The following is a 19051-nucleotide window of genomic DNA, read 5'->3' on the forward strand; positions in this document are numbered from 1 at the left end:
TCTTCGGTAAAAATAGACGAGATCTAGGATTTTACGAATACAAGTCTGAGTTGAGAGAGTTTCATGATTACGTGTGGCTTGATTTCGAGATTGATTGTAATGCCTTGACCATTAACATCATGGTCTAGAAAATTTGACTTCGTTTAACAGAAATTCTCACTCGGAGAATTTGGTATAGAGTTGCTCTTTTCTCAAAAGTTCGAGACTAAGATGGTGATGTTGTTCGTTTTCCTTCTTTACTTGAATGAGTTAAGATGTCATCTATAAATACGATAACAGATTTGTCTAGATAAGTTTGCATACGTGGTTTAGGAGGTTCATGAATACGGACAGAGTCCTAAATAAATCGAATGGTACTAAGAGAGATTTACAACTAACGTTGCGAGTTCGGAAAACTCGTCTCCCTTAACCCCCAATTGTGGATACGAGGAAGAGGGTATCGGTTTCCAACCGAAAATTAGTTAGTTCACAATATTCTATACATAATTGTAGGGGAAAAATTTCTCCTTAACAAATAGGTTTCGAGCTCCCTAGTTCTATAGGCGTCAAGTCATAATTCTTAACGTATATCCTCCAATAAAATTTATAGGCTCACAATATTTATCCATTGGTCGCTTAAATTGCCTAAGTAGTATCTAGGGGAAAAAGGTGGAATGTAAAGAGTACAAGTCAAAGCCTCGGTTGTAATACGTCTAGCGGTAACCGAATCGAATAAGTATGAAATATATGGTTTGTTGTGAAGGAACGTACCCGTGACTAGTCCATCGTCGTCTCGGGCATCCTAGGTGTCGATGTTGAAAGTTCAATGGCGTGCGTTGGGGTTGATTTTCTTATTTGGGCACACATTCCTAAAATGACCCGGTTGGCCACATTCGAAGCAAGCACCCGTTCTGTGTGCGTTGGGCATCTTTCGAGCGACGGGTCCTTGGCGCCGGTGGCGAAACCTGCCACATCCTTCAAAGTGATGCTTGTGGCATTCGTTACAAAAAGGTAGTTTTCCGGTATAGCCTTTCTTGTCGTTGGAGGCGAAAGGCTTCTTGGCGGGGTTGTTGTTATTGTTGTGGTTGCTTGATTGAGAGGCTTCCCATGTTCATTTATTGCCGCTCGATTGGTTCTCGATCATGGGTGCCGGTGCTTCCATTTCAGTTACCGTTTCTAAAGTTTGGTGGGCCTTTGCTAAAGCTTCTTGTAGGTTAGTGGGTTGGGATGCCATTACCCCGTGTTGAATGCCCTTAGGGAGGCCATCCATGTAAAGTTCGACTCTTAGTGATTCGGGAGCCATGAGATTCGGACACATTGAGACTAGTTCGGTAAACCGTTGATTATAAGCTCCGAGGTCATTCCCGACCGTTTTCAAATTCCTTAGCCCTTGCTCGAGCCTTCGAGTCTCGTCGCGCGGGAAGTATTCGGTGATCATTCTTTCTCTTAATTCGGCCCAAGAGAGTGTAAGGGCTTCATCGATACCCACTGATTGTACGTACTTGTTCCACCACGAGAGAGCAATGCCGGTGAAAGTGAGGGTGGAAAACTTGACCTTATCTTGGTCTCGACAGCCGCTTGTGTTAAAAACGGTCTCTATTTGTTCAAACCATCGGGTGAGAGTAACCGGTCCTCCGGTTCCATCGAAAGTGGGAGGGTTGTACTTCATGAAGTTCTTGTAGGAGCAACCTTCGCTTGAATTACCGGCTCCATGATTGTTGTTGTTAGAAAAGTGATCGGCCACGGCCGTACCCACGGCGGTGGTTATCATTCGTTGAAGAGCTTGTTCAAGAGTTTCGAGAGGAGTGTTGTGTTGACCTTGGTGAGCCATTGTTCCTTCATGACACAAGAATATCGTTGGTTAGTATTTTCAACAATACTAACCACAGTATGGAATAAGGATAGAGAGAAAATTTTCCTTGACTCGCCTTAAATTCTTTACGTCATAATGTCGGAACGTCCATGTGAATCACCGTAATATAATCCCGGAAATTATATTACCCTGATTCTCATGTGCATTTAACATTACTTCATAAAGTCAAGGTGGCGCATCAACAAAATTTATCAACGTAAGATCAAGATCGAATACGAGTTAGATATGATAGAAGAGTTCGAGTATAAATGCACAATTTGTCAAATAATTCCTACTTCAGTCTATATGCCGGTTGTAGTCTAGATTCACCTATGTACCCTATGACTCGGGGTGGACACAAATGAACTCTAAATCCCTACAACCAAGGCTCTGATACCAACTGTAGCGACCCCGACAAATCGTCAAGTGACGGCGTCGGCTACGTGGGTCCCATTACCTGATTATAAGTCTTTAAGATAACGTTTGACCAAAATATGTCGCCTTCATTTCAAAATAAAGATTGTTTCAAAGTTTACAAGAATTGTTCAACCAAAAGTTAAGTTACAACGTTATAAATACGATTGAAATCTAGGCGACATGGTTTAAAGTAAAGTCAAAAGACGCTCCATGAAATGCATGTATACTCGACATCGGATGCAAGTATCAAATAGTAAGCGGAAGCATGTTTCACATATCGTGCATGACCTGAGAAAAACATAGAAATCTGTCAACGAAAACGTTGGTGAAATCATAGGTTTAAGTAAGTAAGTACAAGTGAACCACAAGATTTGCATCAATGAAATAATAGTAATACATTCCAAAAGTTTGTTTCACGAGCACCCAATTATCAAAGCTTAACATTCCTTCCATTGTATACCCCATCACTTAGTGCTAGAACAAACACTGATTCTCGAAAATATATTTCATCCGTAGACGGTAGCGAACCGTCAAAGATGAGGGTTGTCAACCCATATGGCCATATAACATAAGTTCTCGCTTACACCCGGCAAGTGTAACTAATGATAATCGAATTGAGGATTTTTGTTCTAAACTCGTATGTAGAATGTTTGTTTTCCCGTTCTTGTGTTCACTTAGTTCAAAAGAATCGTTTATGTTTTCTCATCCCAAATATAAGTTCAAAAAGAGTAAAAGTGGGACTATGATCTCACCTCGAGTGCACGAGTATAAAAGTACTTCAACAAGTAAACGTGTGCATGAAAGTTGCTTAGCCTTGACCTAAACAAGTAAGTTATATCAATTAACCGGTTACGACACAAGGTCGGGTGAAATGTGTTCAATTAGTCCTATGGCTCGTTACGACTCGAATAGTATAGCATGTGAATCACGTTGTCAAGTTTCATGCAAGAATCAAGTATAAAAGCATGTTAGAACGATTGTAATAAAGTTTGAGTTGACATTTCAAAACCTTACCATTAGAAAGGAAATCTTATTACGTTTCCAACGATATTTGATTCATCGAAAACGGAGTTACGGTCAAAAAGTTATGGCCAAAACAAGTTTGCTGAAGTTCGGATGAAACAGGCAATTGTCACGGCGCGACAAATTGCTCCGCGGCGCGACAAATGCCTATGTTGAAGGTCAGAAAGCTTGAAAAACATGTTCTAAAATCACCCTTTGGGCCACGGCGCGACAAATTGCTCCGCGGCGCGACAATGGCCGTGGCCTGGTCCCTGGCCTGTTTCACTTGTTCAAGGCTTGGTAAAATTTCAAACAAACGCAAAACTCAAACCGTAAACAATTAGGAAGCGTATCTTATACCGTTGGAAAGCTCTTTTGACAAGGAACACAACTAAACATGTTTCATCAAACAAAAACAACATTTTCCATAACCGATTTCTCGTCAAGTGATCGTTTAAAAGTCCATTTTCAAAGTTTCAAGTTCATCAATTGCATTTTAAGTTTCGGGAATCCAATTTACACATACGATATGCCGTTTCGAAGGTAATTAAGCATACATTACAACTAATCACTAACAATTAACATTCCATGGCATTCAAGCATCAAAAGTTCATGTCAAGAACTATCAAACCCTAGTCAAACATCACAAAATCAATATTCATGTTTTTGAAGTTTTCTTAATCAACCTACGCATCAAAACGAAGCTAGTGATACTAGTAACACAATTAAAACATGCACTTTAACAATCTAACAACATTAACTCATCCAAAATCAAGGATTAAGCAAACCCATTTCAAGTTCATGCTAGTTACTCCAAAAACAACAAATCGAGCAAACCAAACATATATTCATGTTAGACTTGAGCCATAGACACTAACTAACACCATTTCAAATCAAAAACACGAATTTAGAGAAATCTAGAGTTTTAGAAATGTTACCCAAACGAGATGAAGTTGGTATCAAATTGTAGAGGATGAAGAGAGGATTCCAAATATGTAATTTGTTTTGTTGTAAGCCTCCTAAATCGAATTTAGATGATGAATGATTGAATTGGGTGTTGTGTGTGTGTGTTCTTGCTAGAGAGAAAGAGAGATGAGGGAGATGGATGGAAATGGATGGAGGAGGTGAAGTGGTTGACTAGTTGACCTAGTCACCACTTTGCCCACTTGTCAACTTAAGTCCCTCATGTTTGTAGTCGGGTGCGGGAATTAACCAAACGAATATTTTTAAAACGCTCGAGTAAACGGGTGATGTCAAAATTAAATAGCGGGAATATAATGAACGTTACTCACGGAAACTATTAATTTAAATACGAAAGATTATGTTTTAAAAAAAAGACGGTGTTAAAATTAAATTTAACGGAAAAACGCGGGATGTTACATACCTATGAAAAAGCAATTGAAACTCTAGCTTCTTGCGGACACAATTCTTATCCCTTATAGTACGATAGTTTAAAACGTTCACCACCCTTCCAACAACATCTATTAAGAATTATATTAATAAAAGTATAGCGAAATAACAAATGCGCTGATGATTCAGTTAAAGCATGTAAGTGATAGATAGATAGAGAGTTACCAAATACTTCATCAGCCTTCAAGACCCTATTATTAACTTGGTCATAGGTAGCAAATCGGAACACATCCCTTTCAATGACAAAGTCTGGAGCCTTCTTAACAATACTGCTTTTTAAAATGAGCAACTTAAGCCTGTTATCAATGAATTTGGTATGGTCATTCTCATTGACAACTAAAAAGTCAGCCAGAATCAAGAATCGTCCATCTTTGAAAGTTTGTTCGTAATAACGTACAGTATCTTTCTCAATGCAAGCTCTAATCTTATTTCCCTGAAAAAATTGAACACGAACAAAGGATGAATACCTGACAGAGGATAATATCAATGTACATATATTTGACCTTGGAAACCATGAAATGTAATTAGTTCAAAAAAAAAAAAAAAAAAAAAAAAAAGCTAATCAAAATGTGTATGAGATTTGGTCTCAACAAAATTAATTTACAACAGCAAAACATATATACCTGTTGGTCGACCAAAACCATCTCAATTGATGCTACAGAAGTCGGATTGTTGATCCGAAACTTTTTCCATACAAAGTGTACCTTCACCTTGACATTGTATGAATCAACACCTTTTCTAATCTGATTAAGCGGGGTAAACACTTCAACTGCTGCCATAAAGATTTAATTAAGAATATGTTGTGTTCGTGATTTTTAAATGATGATGGGTGAAACAATTAGAAAAGGGGACTGCTTAAATAGAGGGTCGAAAAATCAAAGCTCAATGAATTAAGGTAACAATTATTTGGTGTTATCAATTACATTAAATTTGATTGATGTAATTTCAGCATTTCAACCGGCAAATTAAAGGGTTGATGTATGTTATATATGGACCAAAATTTGAATTCCAAAAAGTTGAATACAATAACGCGCTATACATTTAAAAATCAATATAATAGCCAAAATTAGATAGGGTCAACGATGTAATATAGCTCATTTACATCAATGATAGTCGATTTTTGGTAAATTAACGATTATGTGAATTAAGTAAGAGTATTATTTGCTAATTTAGAATGTATGTTGGAAATCAAAACTGTAAATATTTGTTTTGTATAAAATATATGTTGTATATATTGTGTTATGGAAATTAAAACTATATTAAATTCTAAAGAAAAAACTATGGTACAAAAAACGTATTTGAAATATATGGTGGTTTACAGTAGTAAATGAAACCATCAAAAATAGAAAACAAACTAAAAAATATATAGGTTGGTGCTTTACACGATTATTCAAATTGTAATTCATAACATCAGATTAATCAAAGTTGTTATCCACATGTTTGATCATCTTAGAAAAGTATTCATGTCTAAATATAAAATGTCAAATATATGATGAAGAACCCAAACAATCGAACATATAATCAAAAACATAAATTGATGAAGATACATCTACCATATAAAGACATAACAAATTTTAAAGAACGTAATACATAATGATTGGTTAACAGCACCATTGATTGATAACAACTTGTATGAAGTAATTGGGATCTAATACCAGTAATGGTAAACTAAATTAAAATTAAACAACTGTAAATAATAGGTGAAGCGATTAGTATGAACAATTCTGGAGGTAAATCAAAGGAACAAAAAATAGTCGTATTTAATCAATAAGATAACACGTGTAGTGATTAGTATTAACGAATTAACGATGAGTATTAGCGGATTAGCGATTATTATTGTCGGCGCATAGCGATTACTACAAACAAACGATAGGTGTATCATTAATCGCAAAACACATAATTCGAAGGAGGTTACCTGGACAACGATTTATATTCTAATCTTGAATGTAGGCTTATCAAATGGTAAAAAACGATAGGTGGATTGATGAAATGAATTTGGGAGAAAACAAAAAGCTATTCATAAGTCAAATGAGGTATTTTTTAATTGACCCCTAAAAACCAAAAAGAAAGCCGTGTTTTTTTTTTTTTTTGGAAGGGTAGTTTGGTCAGTTCCTAGATTATTACTCCATCCGTCTCATTCCAATAGTCCACAGACAAAAAACACGCAGTTTTAGGAAATCCCACTAACTTCATTTCTCCACCAATGAAATATCTTCTCTCTCCAGATCCACCAATGAAATATCTTCTTTTCTTTCTATTTATGGAAGTGGACTATCAGAATGGGACAGCCCAAAATAGAATAATGGCCTATTGGAATGAGACGGAGGTAGTATATCACTAATCACGTGATAAAGAGATATATCCTAATTGTATGGTTAAGATTGGTGGAAAAGAACAATTTGGATGGCTAGGATTGAAAGTTGAATGAAATTGTCACTCACTTGTGTGTTTGCTTTAAGTATAAGAGAGATTATTTTAATGATCTTAATTAAGCTACCTAACCTAATTTAACAGATTTGTGCCTTAATATAAGACATGTAGTAATTATGTGTTTAAAATTGATGGGAAATTTTCTGCTCTCTTTGATTCTCAACTCTCGGTTATTAAAATTGGATAATCTTATGATCATAGTTAATCTCCCTAACCCAATTTAAGATCATTTGTGTTAAGACATGTAGTATCTAGGGTTTTGAAATTAATAGATTATTAGCTTGTTTCATCTCATCTCATCAAAGTATTACTCAGTATTTATTTACAATAATAAAAAATCAACAATCACAGTGGCGGTGTCCTGGGCCTGCGTGGTTTTAGGATTTCAGCCCACAGCCTTTCAAGCCCACAAGGATATTGAAGCCTAAACAACTACTATATTTTTAGGGTTTGTTTCACTATATAAAGATAATATACTTGTATTTTTTACAGTAACTTTTGTTTTGCTCCTCACTCACTAACACTCAATCTCTTTACTTTGTGAACTTTTTTCCCACAACAGAGTGTTTTTTTTTTTTTTTTTTTTTAAAGATTTGTTACAAATTTTTGTTATCGAGTCGTGTTTACTCGGGTGATGTTATAGTCCATTTTTGTCTCGTTGATGTTAGAACTCATTTGGTTTGTAAGATAATAATTGGCTTAATGTATTTTAACCGCCAGTCGTTTAGTTTGTTTATAGTTTACTGTTTTGATCTAAATTGGAAATGTTCTTGGATGTGTGATAATAGATCTGAAGTCTAATGTAGTTAATTTTTTCGTATTTTGGATTTGTGATACCAGATCTGAAGTCTATTTATTTTTTTGTTTTTGTTGGTGACATCTCGATTTCCAAATTCAGAATTGGACTTTTCTCTATATTGTCGAAGATTGCTTTATTTTTTGTGATAGATCCCCAATGGTTACTTGTTCTATTTTGTTTGAAGATCCACTGCCAATTTTTTTTTTCTTTCTATCCAACCACTTTGCAAAGAGCCGCCATGTTCAGAAAAATATCTCTCTCCTCAACGTTTCAGGTATGAGTTTTTGTTTGAGTTTATTTTTCATCAATGTTTTGTTTCTTTTTTTTCAAGACCTGTTTTAAAATTATATTTGTGTTTTGTTTCAATGATTCACGTTTTAAACTGCTTTTTTTCAGTTCTAGATGGCAATGTTGTTTGCCGCCGGTGATTGTTGCTGGAACTGGATTCTGGTGGTGGCTGGCCGTTATGGTTGGTGTTTGGTAGAATATAGATGGCTAAGGTGAGCAAATTGGGGTTGTTGGTTGTTTTAGATTAGGGTTGAACGGATTGTCAGTACTATGAGTTTAGGCTCAGGAAATCAATTTATATATAATATTCATATTGCCTTTAAAAAAAAAAAGCTCAACTACTTTCTTAGCCCATTACTAGCCCAACTGTTGATTACAAAAGTTTACAAGTCGTCAGTTAACATCCCACAGTTGCAAAACCCTAGAGTCATTCGGTTCACCAAGCAGCCACAATCTTAGGCTACCATTTTCAACCTTTATTCATTCACAAATCGTTCGTTCTAGACTCTTCACAATGGAAATCGATTCCCCAAATCATAAAGTTGTCTGTTTCTAAAGGTTTGACCGAAAAGAGCTTTCAGTTGAATCTAATCGGTCTTTGATATATCAGAAAGATTCTGGTTTGCTTTAATCAATTAAAATCCCAGTTAATAGATTGAAGTAGGTTTAAATTAGTTTGTTTTTTTTAAATGAAAAAATTGATTGATTGATTGTGGCAGAAAATGAAAAAGGTTAAATGGAGCAAAGGATAAAGGAAAATCAGCGATTAATGATTGCAAAATCCAAGGTGCATCATTATATTTACTACTATCATTTATTTTATCATTTATATTAAAATATTAAAATATTAATTAAATATCAAATATCAATTATTAATAAAATTTTATTATTATTAATTATAATTTATAGTTATTATTAATAATTATTTTATTTATTATGTAAGATTACTACTAAAATAAATAAAATGTAATTATCATAAAAATATACTTGAAAAAACTTTGGTAGAAAAAAACTCATGAATTAGTTTAATACCAATCAAATGAAATCTAGTATAGATGTTGTAGTATTAGGCCACTTCATATCGTAACTAAAATATTCATACTCTTAACCTTCCACATCAGCGCCACATCAACACCAATATTCTATAATTAATAACTAAACACTCCCTATCATGGCTAAAATAATACTCCTCTTAATATACAACGTACAAGCAATAAAGCATCAAGTCCAACAATAAAAAGTCACTGGGACCCACAATTCCTATAACTAACCAAAAATCTTCCATTAAATCCATGGTGAGTGCGGGTAACTAAGCCGTGCCTATGGTTCATTACGAGTAACTACGGGTAATGAGCGGGTAACTAACTATAGGGAGTAGTCTTACATATCATTTATCAACATGGTCTTATAGTCCCTATTCATTGAATCATGCTTAAGAAATGTATTACTACTATTCTATTATTAACAATTAACAACATGATTGATTGATTGATTAATTGATTCGAGCAGAAAACTTGTAGTGGGTTAAACATGAAATCATTAACTTGAATCTCATTTGTTTGGACGGGGTATCCATAAACGCGGAGCCCTTTAAAAGGGAGTTTATAGTGGTCCGATTCCTTTACAAATATGGTATTGGCATCAGAGTAGTCGAAAGCGATAGTAACACCCTTGAGAAGGTTCAGCGTTTTATTTTTGTAAAGAACGTGAAGGATCCACTTTGTCATAAAATACTTCAAATATGCTTGTATTTTTTGCGTCGTGCCTTTTAGGAATTTTGTTTGATTAGTAATGTTCACACTCCGTCATAAAATACATACAATCACATAAACGAAGAAGCTTGTTCTAAATTTTGGGCCTTTTTTCTTCTTCTTCTCATATGCCTTAGTAATAACCTTAAAACCCGAAAACCTAGTTAAGGATATATTTATGGATCATGAAGTAATATTTTGACTTTAATTGATAAAAACAAGTGCATGCCTGCCACATATTTATGATATTTATGTGAATCCTGGTTTAATTTTCTATTGTTGTATTCATTCATTCGTGTTTATTTATATTTTTTTAATTAATTAATTTGATTCACAAGTATCTGTTTTTATTTCAGACTGCTTTTGATTTGGAGACAAAAAGCCTCATCAACCTGATGATTGAAGACGTTAATGACATGTTCACCAAAATGACTCGATAGATTTACATCTTTTTCGTGAACTTGAAAGAGTATGGTGACGATAAATTCAAATTTATGAAAAACAATCTTGTGACTTTCAGGTGGCACAAGAAGTATATTCCCCGGTTGGAAAGATCCCATAACAAGTCAGTCTAGATAGCTCTAATTTGGTTACGTATAAGGTTTTGGCTATACAGGTGCATACTTATTTTCCCATCTATTTCTTCAATCATTAAATTTAATCCCAATTTAATTCCAGCTAAATATTTTTCTATTAATAACAACTTGACTTGATTGTAGGCAACAAACTATGGAATTCTTAGTTATTAAGGCCACTCTCTATCGTAACTAAACTATTCATCCTCTTAACCTTTCACATCAGCGCTACATCAACGCCACATCAACATCAATATTCTATAACTAACTCATAACTAATATATATATATAGATACTAAATATATAGATACTAACACTTGTAAATATATATAGATACTTATATTTATATATAATAACACTTGTAAATATATAATATTATATTTATTTGTTTAAAAAGATATAACTAATATAATTATTTACCTAAACTTTTTAATTAAGATTGGTTATATATATAGAAAGAACATATATTAAAGATAAACAATTTTGACCCTGATTGGTAAACGTCGGTAACACTCGGTTGATGTTTGTTAATTTTAATATAGATATTGTACATGTTCATGAAGAAATGAAATAAAAGTTGGAGTGTAAATTGATTACGAAGATTCTAGATTTGTTAAAGATATTTTTATCCCTTTTTAGTTTAAATATTAGTACTCCGTACATATAAATTGGAACAGAAAATAAATAATTATTGAACCTTTTAGATCAGTTTTCAAACAGTTAATGAGTGAAATAATTAAATATGTTTAATCTAAAAATTTGGAATTTTTAGGAACACTTTTATATATTAACTGTTTAGTAATGGACACGATATAGACACCCGTGGTAAACTGTCGGCAGAATAGTATGAGTGAATGTACACGTTTTAGATTAATATGTTATTATATTTATTTTCACTTTATCGTTATTGTACTATAGGATAGGATATTATATGGATTCATGAATCCATATCCAGTAAACATCACCATTCTAGATTTCTCTTTACTTATTTTTCTTTCTTTGGCTAATCAATGGCCACATGCCAACTTCTTTTTCTGTTCTAGATCCATTTACAAATGCAAACAACCAATTGAATTACTATTCATAATTATACCTAATTATATGTATATGCATATGTGATATCTTCATCAAAACACACTTAGTACACCGACTACTACCATTCAATCTCACAGCCATCAACACCACCCTCAACCCACTTCCACCATCATGAACAACTCCACAACCACAACCACCATCCACCACCCTACAACAACCTCCACCACCACCGTAGAACACCATAATCTGCCATCTCTTCTCTCTCTATGTCTCATTCTCTTATATTTCTTTTTGTGAACCCACTAAAACACCACAGCCACCTTTCGTTCCGGTTATTAAGTAACAAGACAACCCAAACGTATTTAAACACCAACTATTACCATCAATAGCTGCTGTTATATGTTTATGTTTTTCGTCAGGCAATGGCCAAAAATCCAAAACCCATTTCATTTCTTATATTGCAGCTGCTTTTTTATTTTTTATTTTTTTTTCAAACTGAATGATTCATTCACGTTGTATAATCTATTATCATCACACAATGTTACATCAACAATGGAGAAGACGGTGATACAATAACTTGATCATAATTTCACGATGTTAATGATGATGTATGAGTTTAGACATGATGGAAGGTGATAACGATGCTACTGCTGTCTTGTTTTCTGTTTATATTTTATCGACGAACAAGAGCACCCCAAACCCATTCGAGTTATAGCTACATTTCTATTTCTATAAAAAAAAATGGCGATGATGAACTATGGGTTAGATGATGACGTTAAATGAAGATGATGATAAGCCATGATTTTATGTGCATAAGGTGACAAGAGAGATGATTATAAAGGTGATATGAGTGGTCATTTTTGGATACTGCAACTTACTAATTCCTTACATTCAATTAATTAAACCAAACACCTTTAGACTTCTGTAGTGGGACTTGAAAGCAATAGGCGATGATTTTTTTTTATATCATACCCTCCACTTTTGCAATCCAACAAACATATATCCATGCAATTATTTATATATGAACCGATATTTTTTTTGGGGCTCCCTAGACAAATTCATATTACTTTTGGGCTTTTATAAATTGGGCTCGGGATAACTGCTATTGGGCTGTAAGATTTGGGCTAGTCTATAGAGGTGGGATCGAGCTATCTTGTATGTATATGGGAGGTTAATGAATGAGATTATGATAGATGAAATACAATGATAGAAATGATAGATATTGATAATTAAAGGATGATGAGGATTGTTTAAGTTTAAATGATGATAATGAGGATAATATCAGTATGATGAATGATGATGATGAGAAAATGTTTGTTGTTACTCTAGTCAATTAATCCCAGGAAGAAAAAGATGTAGCAGCAAGAGATTTAGAATAAAATGATTTAGGGTATTAATTAAGACAAAAATGGTTGATCAGCGTAATGGTTAAGGGTGTGTTGGTTTGAATGAGAGGTCTTGGGTTCGAGCCCGAGCTTGGGCATTTTTTTTAGAAAATAAGAAGGATGCAGAAGTTAAAAGTTAAAAACAAATTTAAGTTGGGTGTTATTTTAGAATTGAAACATATGGAGTAATGGTTAAAGGATATTATCGAGTTAGCGGGACGTCGCGGGTTCAAACCCGGACTTGGGCATTTTTAAGAACTACTCCTTTGAGGTAGTTATTACAAAAACTCTTATTATTATTATTTCATTATTTTTTTTTTTGTTATTATTATTATCATTATTATTTATTATTTATTATTGATTGTTATTAAGTAATTACTATTATTACCAATATTAGAAATAAGATTACTAGTATAATTAATACTATTATCATTATTATTATTATTATTAGAATATATAGTATTATTATATTATTATTAATATGATTATTAAAATTTCTATTAGAATCATCACTTTTATTAAAAGTACCATTATTATTTAAAATATGATATTTATGAAAACTAACATTTTTATCTTATCATTAAAAATTATTATTATTACTAACATTACTTTTATTACTAGTATTATTATCAAAACTATTAATAGCAGTATCATTACTAAATCTAATTACTTTTAGTATTATTTATATTAACATAAAAAGATACATATTTTTAGTTATTATTACTGATATTATTTAACCAAATAAATAGCTATATAAGAATATATTTAAAACATATCGCGTAACAACATTAATATTTTCATAATAAATACTAATTATTTATCTAAAGTATATAAAATAAATACAGTTAATATAGTTACCAATGAAACATACAAGTTACTAAAATAACAATTAATAATAGTATCTAAACTTGTTCGATTACAGGTTTATGTTTTAATAAATATATGAATATATGAATAATATAGGTTTATGAATCCGAGGTCAACCCTACACTTGTTCAATGATGTTATATGTATTTTTACTACAAAATACAGTATGGTGAGTTTCATTATTCCCTTTTTATATATATTTTGGGACTGAGAATACATGCAAAATGCTTTATCAATTGTTTTACAATATTTATATGTGTGAGTTTCATTTGCCTTTTTACCCTTTATATTTTTGGGCTGAGAATACATGCGCTGCTTTTATAACTGTTTTATGAAATAGACACGAGTAAATGAAACTACATTCTATGGCTGGATTATTAAACCGAATATGCCCCTTTTTAGTCTGGTAATCTAAGAATTAGGGAACAGACACCCTAATTGACGCGAATCCTAAAGATAGATCTATCGGGCCCAACAAGCCCCATCCAAAGTACCGGATGCTTTAGTACTTCGAAATTTATATCATGTCCGAAGGAGGATCCCGGAATGATGGGGATATTCTTATATGCATATTGTGAATGTCGGTTACCAGGTGTTCAATCCATATGAATGATTTTTTTTGTCTCTATGCATGGGACGTATGATTATGAGAAATGAAGTATGAAATCTTGTGGTCTATTAAAATTATGAAATGATTCTTTATGATAAACTAATGAACTCACCAACCTTTTGGTTGACACTTTAAAGCATGTTTATTCTCAGGTACGAAAGAAATCTTCCGCTGTGCATTTGCTCATATTAGAGATATTACTTGGAGTCATTCATGACATATTTCAAAAGATGTTGCATTCGAGTCGTTGAGTTTATCAAGATTATTATTAAGTCAATTATATTTGGATATATTATGAAATGCTTTACATGCCTGTCAACTGTCGATGTGATACCAACTGAAAGGACCCGTCCTAATCCATCTGGACGAAGTCCATATCGATTATAAACGATTCCCAACAGTTGATTTACATCGCGAGGTACTTGACCTCTATATGATACATTTTACAAACATTGCATTCGTTTTGAAAAGACAATCTTTCATTTAAACACTCCCTATCATGGCTAAAACAATACTCCTTTTAATATACAACGTACAAGCAATAAAGTATCAAGTCCAACAATAAAAAGTCACTGGAACCCACAATTCCTATAACTAACCAAAACTCTTCCATTAAATCCATGGTGAGTGCGGGTAACTAATGCGGGTAAGTAAGCCGTGCCTATGGTTCATTACGGGTAACTACGGGTAATGAGTGGGTAATCAGCGAGTAACTAACTATAGGGAGTGGTCTAAAAGTGCAATTCAATCAGTATAAACTCATATTGTTCTATAAACTATAAACAGTTAGTTTACTATACTATAATTACCCTACTCTTTTGGTACCTTTTTATCGTTATTATTTTAATTACATATAAACCCTGTCTAATTGTGTTACTCTTTCAAATTTAATGTATTGTAGACGACAATTGCAACACCGCATTTCCTTTTTAAGATGACGAGTATTCTTTTTTTTTTGTTTTTTATTTATTTTATTATCTCGTTATCCAGTTTTTATGTTATCCTACATTTTTCCTTGTATATTTACGATCATACTTACTCTCTTTGTTTGTCGTCGGTGGCGATTTCATTGTAGATGTCTTCCCTTGCAATAGATATATGGATTTTGCTGGTAGCAAAATCTCTAGAATAGGTAAGTTAGTAGATATATTATTATTAATATATTATTATTATTAAATATTTTATTATAATACTAATAAAATAAATATAAGTAAAATGTAATTATCATAAAACATATTTAAGAAAATATTGGTAGAGAAAAAAAATCCAATGGATGTGTTTCATACTAACTGAAATATCAAACAAAATCTAGTGTAGATGTTATCAACAAGGTCATAAGGTTTCTATTTTTTGTTTTGCTTCTTTGTATACAACTACGTTATGAATATGAAGAGCTGACTAAGGCCGTGGTAGTTGGTTGAGACCGAAAACCAAATTTAGGATGAAAACGGTTTTTGAAAATTGAAAATTGGTTGAGTACATTATGTAAAATGCAATTATGATTATTCACTTTCCTTTATGTATATATATGTGTATATATTTATGTTAATATTATTAATAATTAATATTAATAATACATAATATAATATAATATAATATATTAATATTAATAAATAGATTATATTAATCAATTAATTTATTAATTAAACTATTTCTCTCTCTCTTTTTTTGTACAATAAATTAATCTCTATTCATTAATAGTAGTGTCCAGAGTCGAAAGTTAAGCGATTACTTGGAAGTAGAATGTTCTGAAGAAATATCATTTGACGGCACTCCTCTTTTAGGTGAGTGTCTAGTTATCCAATCCCGTTTCATATGCGGTTTTGGCCCCGACAGCAAAACCCTTGCGATGGTTATGTTTTTTTGTGAGGAAAATAGGAAGATCAGGGAAGATTTCATATATGATAAAAACATCTTCTACAATGAGTTGTTAAAGTTTAATTTTGGATTTCGTTAGACATCAGAAGCATGCTCTTGATCTTATTATTGTACACCTATTCTAATGGTGTTGGTGAAATCTAGAATTAAACTTTGACAGCTTATCGTAGGAGATGTTTTTATCATATATGAAATCTTCCACAATCTTCTTATGTTCCTCACAGAAAAAAATAATCATCGAAACGATTCTATCACTTTTGAGTTTTCAGGGGCCAAAACCGCACATGAAACGAGATTGAATCGCTGGACACTCACCTAAAAGAGGAGTGTCATCAAATGATACCCCGCTTGAACATTCTACTTCCAAGTAATAACTTAGCTTTCGACTCTGGGCAACTGCTGTCAATGAATAGAGATTAATTTATTGAACAGGAGGAGAGAAACAAAAAATTTATTTAATAAATTAATTGATTAATAATAATTTATTATTAATATATTATATTATGTATTATTAATTAATTAATATTAACATTAATATATTAATATTAATATATGTACATATATATAAATAAAACAAAAGGTGATAATCATAATTACATTTTACATAGTGTGCTCAACCCCATTTTCAAAAGCACACCTCACCCTAGGTTTGGTTTTCCAGTCTCAACCAACTAATCACGGTCTTATTCAGCTCTTCATATTCATAACGTAGTTAGTTGTATACAAAGGAACAAAACAAACAATAATGACCTTGTTGATAACATCTAGACTAGATTTCATTTGATATTTCAGTTGGTATTAAATTTATTCATTTTTTTTCCTACCAATATTTTGTGAGGTGTGTTTTTATAATAGATTACATTTTACTTATATTTATTTTAGTAGTATTATAATAAAATATTTAATAATGATAATATATTAATAATAATATATCAACTAACTTACAGATGGAAGATTTTTCATACATGACAAACACATCTTCTACAACTGCTTAATTCCAGATTTCGCCAACCTCTTGATCTTATTGTGTACAACTTTTTTTTTTTAATTTGATGTTAATTGACAAATACAACACTTTACCCGTTTAATAATCTATCTTATTCTTTTTTATTTATCCATTCTTTTTTTATAATTAATTTGCTTCATAATTTTCCGTTTTCATTTTGCTTTCAATTTGAATTTGCAAAGCCTCATTGAACTGATGGAAGACGTTGTGTCAACTTGAAAAAGGACAGTGATGATCTTAAATTACAATCTGTGAAAGATTATCTCTATTATTAGGGCTTTGCAGGCGCCATTAAATCACGCCTAATCCTATTTTGGGTAAACCAATTTGACACAATCGTATTTATTACTATTACCACGCCAATATTTATGAGATTTCCAAAGCTTTGAAATGGTTTGCATCCCTATTTTCATTATAAACTAGAATTCAAAAACATGCAGCCTCCGTCAATCCATCAACAAATTCTCAGTTCATCCTCTCCAACCTTAATGTAAGTTAACTTATGTATATTTTCTAGATTTATAGTTCTCGGATTTATGCACAAGGGTTTTTGATTTTGTATATTTTGATTTTTATGTTTCTTCCCGAATCTCCTTCAATATTGTCCCAAAAAAAACTGTCTGGATTGACTTTTTGTTGTATTTAATTGATGAATTGTCTAATTTGTCCTTCATTTAATGTTGTTATAAAAAGTAAGTAATAAATTAATTGATATTTATTTAATGTTGAATTTCCAATAATAAAATGGCATAGTTGGAACTTTAATGGTTTTTTTATTGTTATTGTTATTTAAAGTAAGGGACTATTTTTGGGACAGATGAAAATAGTAAGGACTGTTTTTTTGGGACGGAGTAGTTTTAGGGAAATTTACGTTTGATTTCATTAGTTCAGGTGTTTTGCTGTTTCGATATGTTTAGATTTTTATTATCGATTTATGTGGTGTTTGTTGTTGTATATGATTTGGTATGTTTAAATCAAGCTGGTGAGGTTGATTTTGTGGAGGTTTGTTTTCGTGTGATTTGGAGCTTAAAGTTGTTGGCCTTTGTGCCTAATTTTCAGTTTCGTGCAAATTGTGCAATTTGCTTTTATATGCTTGATGGATTGTTAATGGCAGTGTGTACACATGGAAGAAGGGTATTTGGGTTTTACTACAAAGGCAAGTGTGCAGGAAGCTAATGAAGCTACGAAGTATTAGAATGTTATATGGATATGTAAGTGTTCTTTCCATTGCGTTTAACAGATTGGTATGCAAGTGTTTCAGGAAGCTACTGAAGCAAAAAAAAAAAAAAAACGAAGAAAAGAAAATGGATTATAATATTAATAGGTGTATACTTGTAATTTAGGTTCTCTGTACTTTCTTTAGGCTGCGTTTGACATCTGTTTCATTTGTTCCAAGTAATAAGAATGTTACCTCAAATTTATCTTTACATTGAACATCCATTTGACAAACAATATAGATATAGATTTGTGAAATATTTAGCTTATAATTAATGGGGCAAAGTTGCACAAAGTTGCATTTTACTGCCATTTTTTAGGGCTACTTGATAAACGAAGATCCTAGCCATGCTTAAAGTTCTATTGGCATTCATGCTATACAAATTGTTTCTTCCACATCATTCGATGGAGTACAAGTATACATCACTTTGTTCTGCTCTCTTGAAGATATTCTACAAAGTTATACTTTTTAAGGTCTGTTGCTAGATGCTTAAATACTTCAAATATCTGTATGTTCTAGATGCTTATATACCTTTTGTATGTTCTAAGGCA

The 19051-nt window shown here is 32.3% G+C and overlaps 1 long non-coding RNA gene across 2 annotated transcripts; it reads left to right on the forward strand.

Moving 5' to 3' along the window:
* Nucleotides 1-7955: 7955 nt before the first annotated feature.
* LOC139843227 (uncharacterized) lies at nucleotides 7956-18717 on the forward strand. 2 transcript variants are annotated; one of them, XR_011757489.1, is made up of 6 exons: nucleotides 7956-8163; nucleotides 8286-8389; nucleotides 8897-8964; nucleotides 10285-10544; nucleotides 15476-15532; nucleotides 17226-17388. It is a non-coding gene; the product is annotated as an uncharacterized lncRNA (long non-coding RNA). The 2 variants fall into 2 exon arrangements; XR_011757490.1 differs by lacking the exons at nucleotides 15476-15532; nucleotides 17226-17388 and adding an exon at nucleotides 18399-18717.
* Nucleotides 18718-19051: the final 334 nt, after the last annotated feature.

This window comes from Rutidosis leptorrhynchoides, chromosome 4 (assembly GCF_046630445.1).
Source record: "Rutidosis leptorrhynchoides isolate AG116_Rl617_1_P2 chromosome 4, CSIRO_AGI_Rlap_v1, whole genome shotgun sequence".
Taxonomy (NCBI): Eukaryota; Viridiplantae; Streptophyta; class Magnoliopsida; order Asterales; family Asteraceae; genus Rutidosis; species Rutidosis leptorrhynchoides.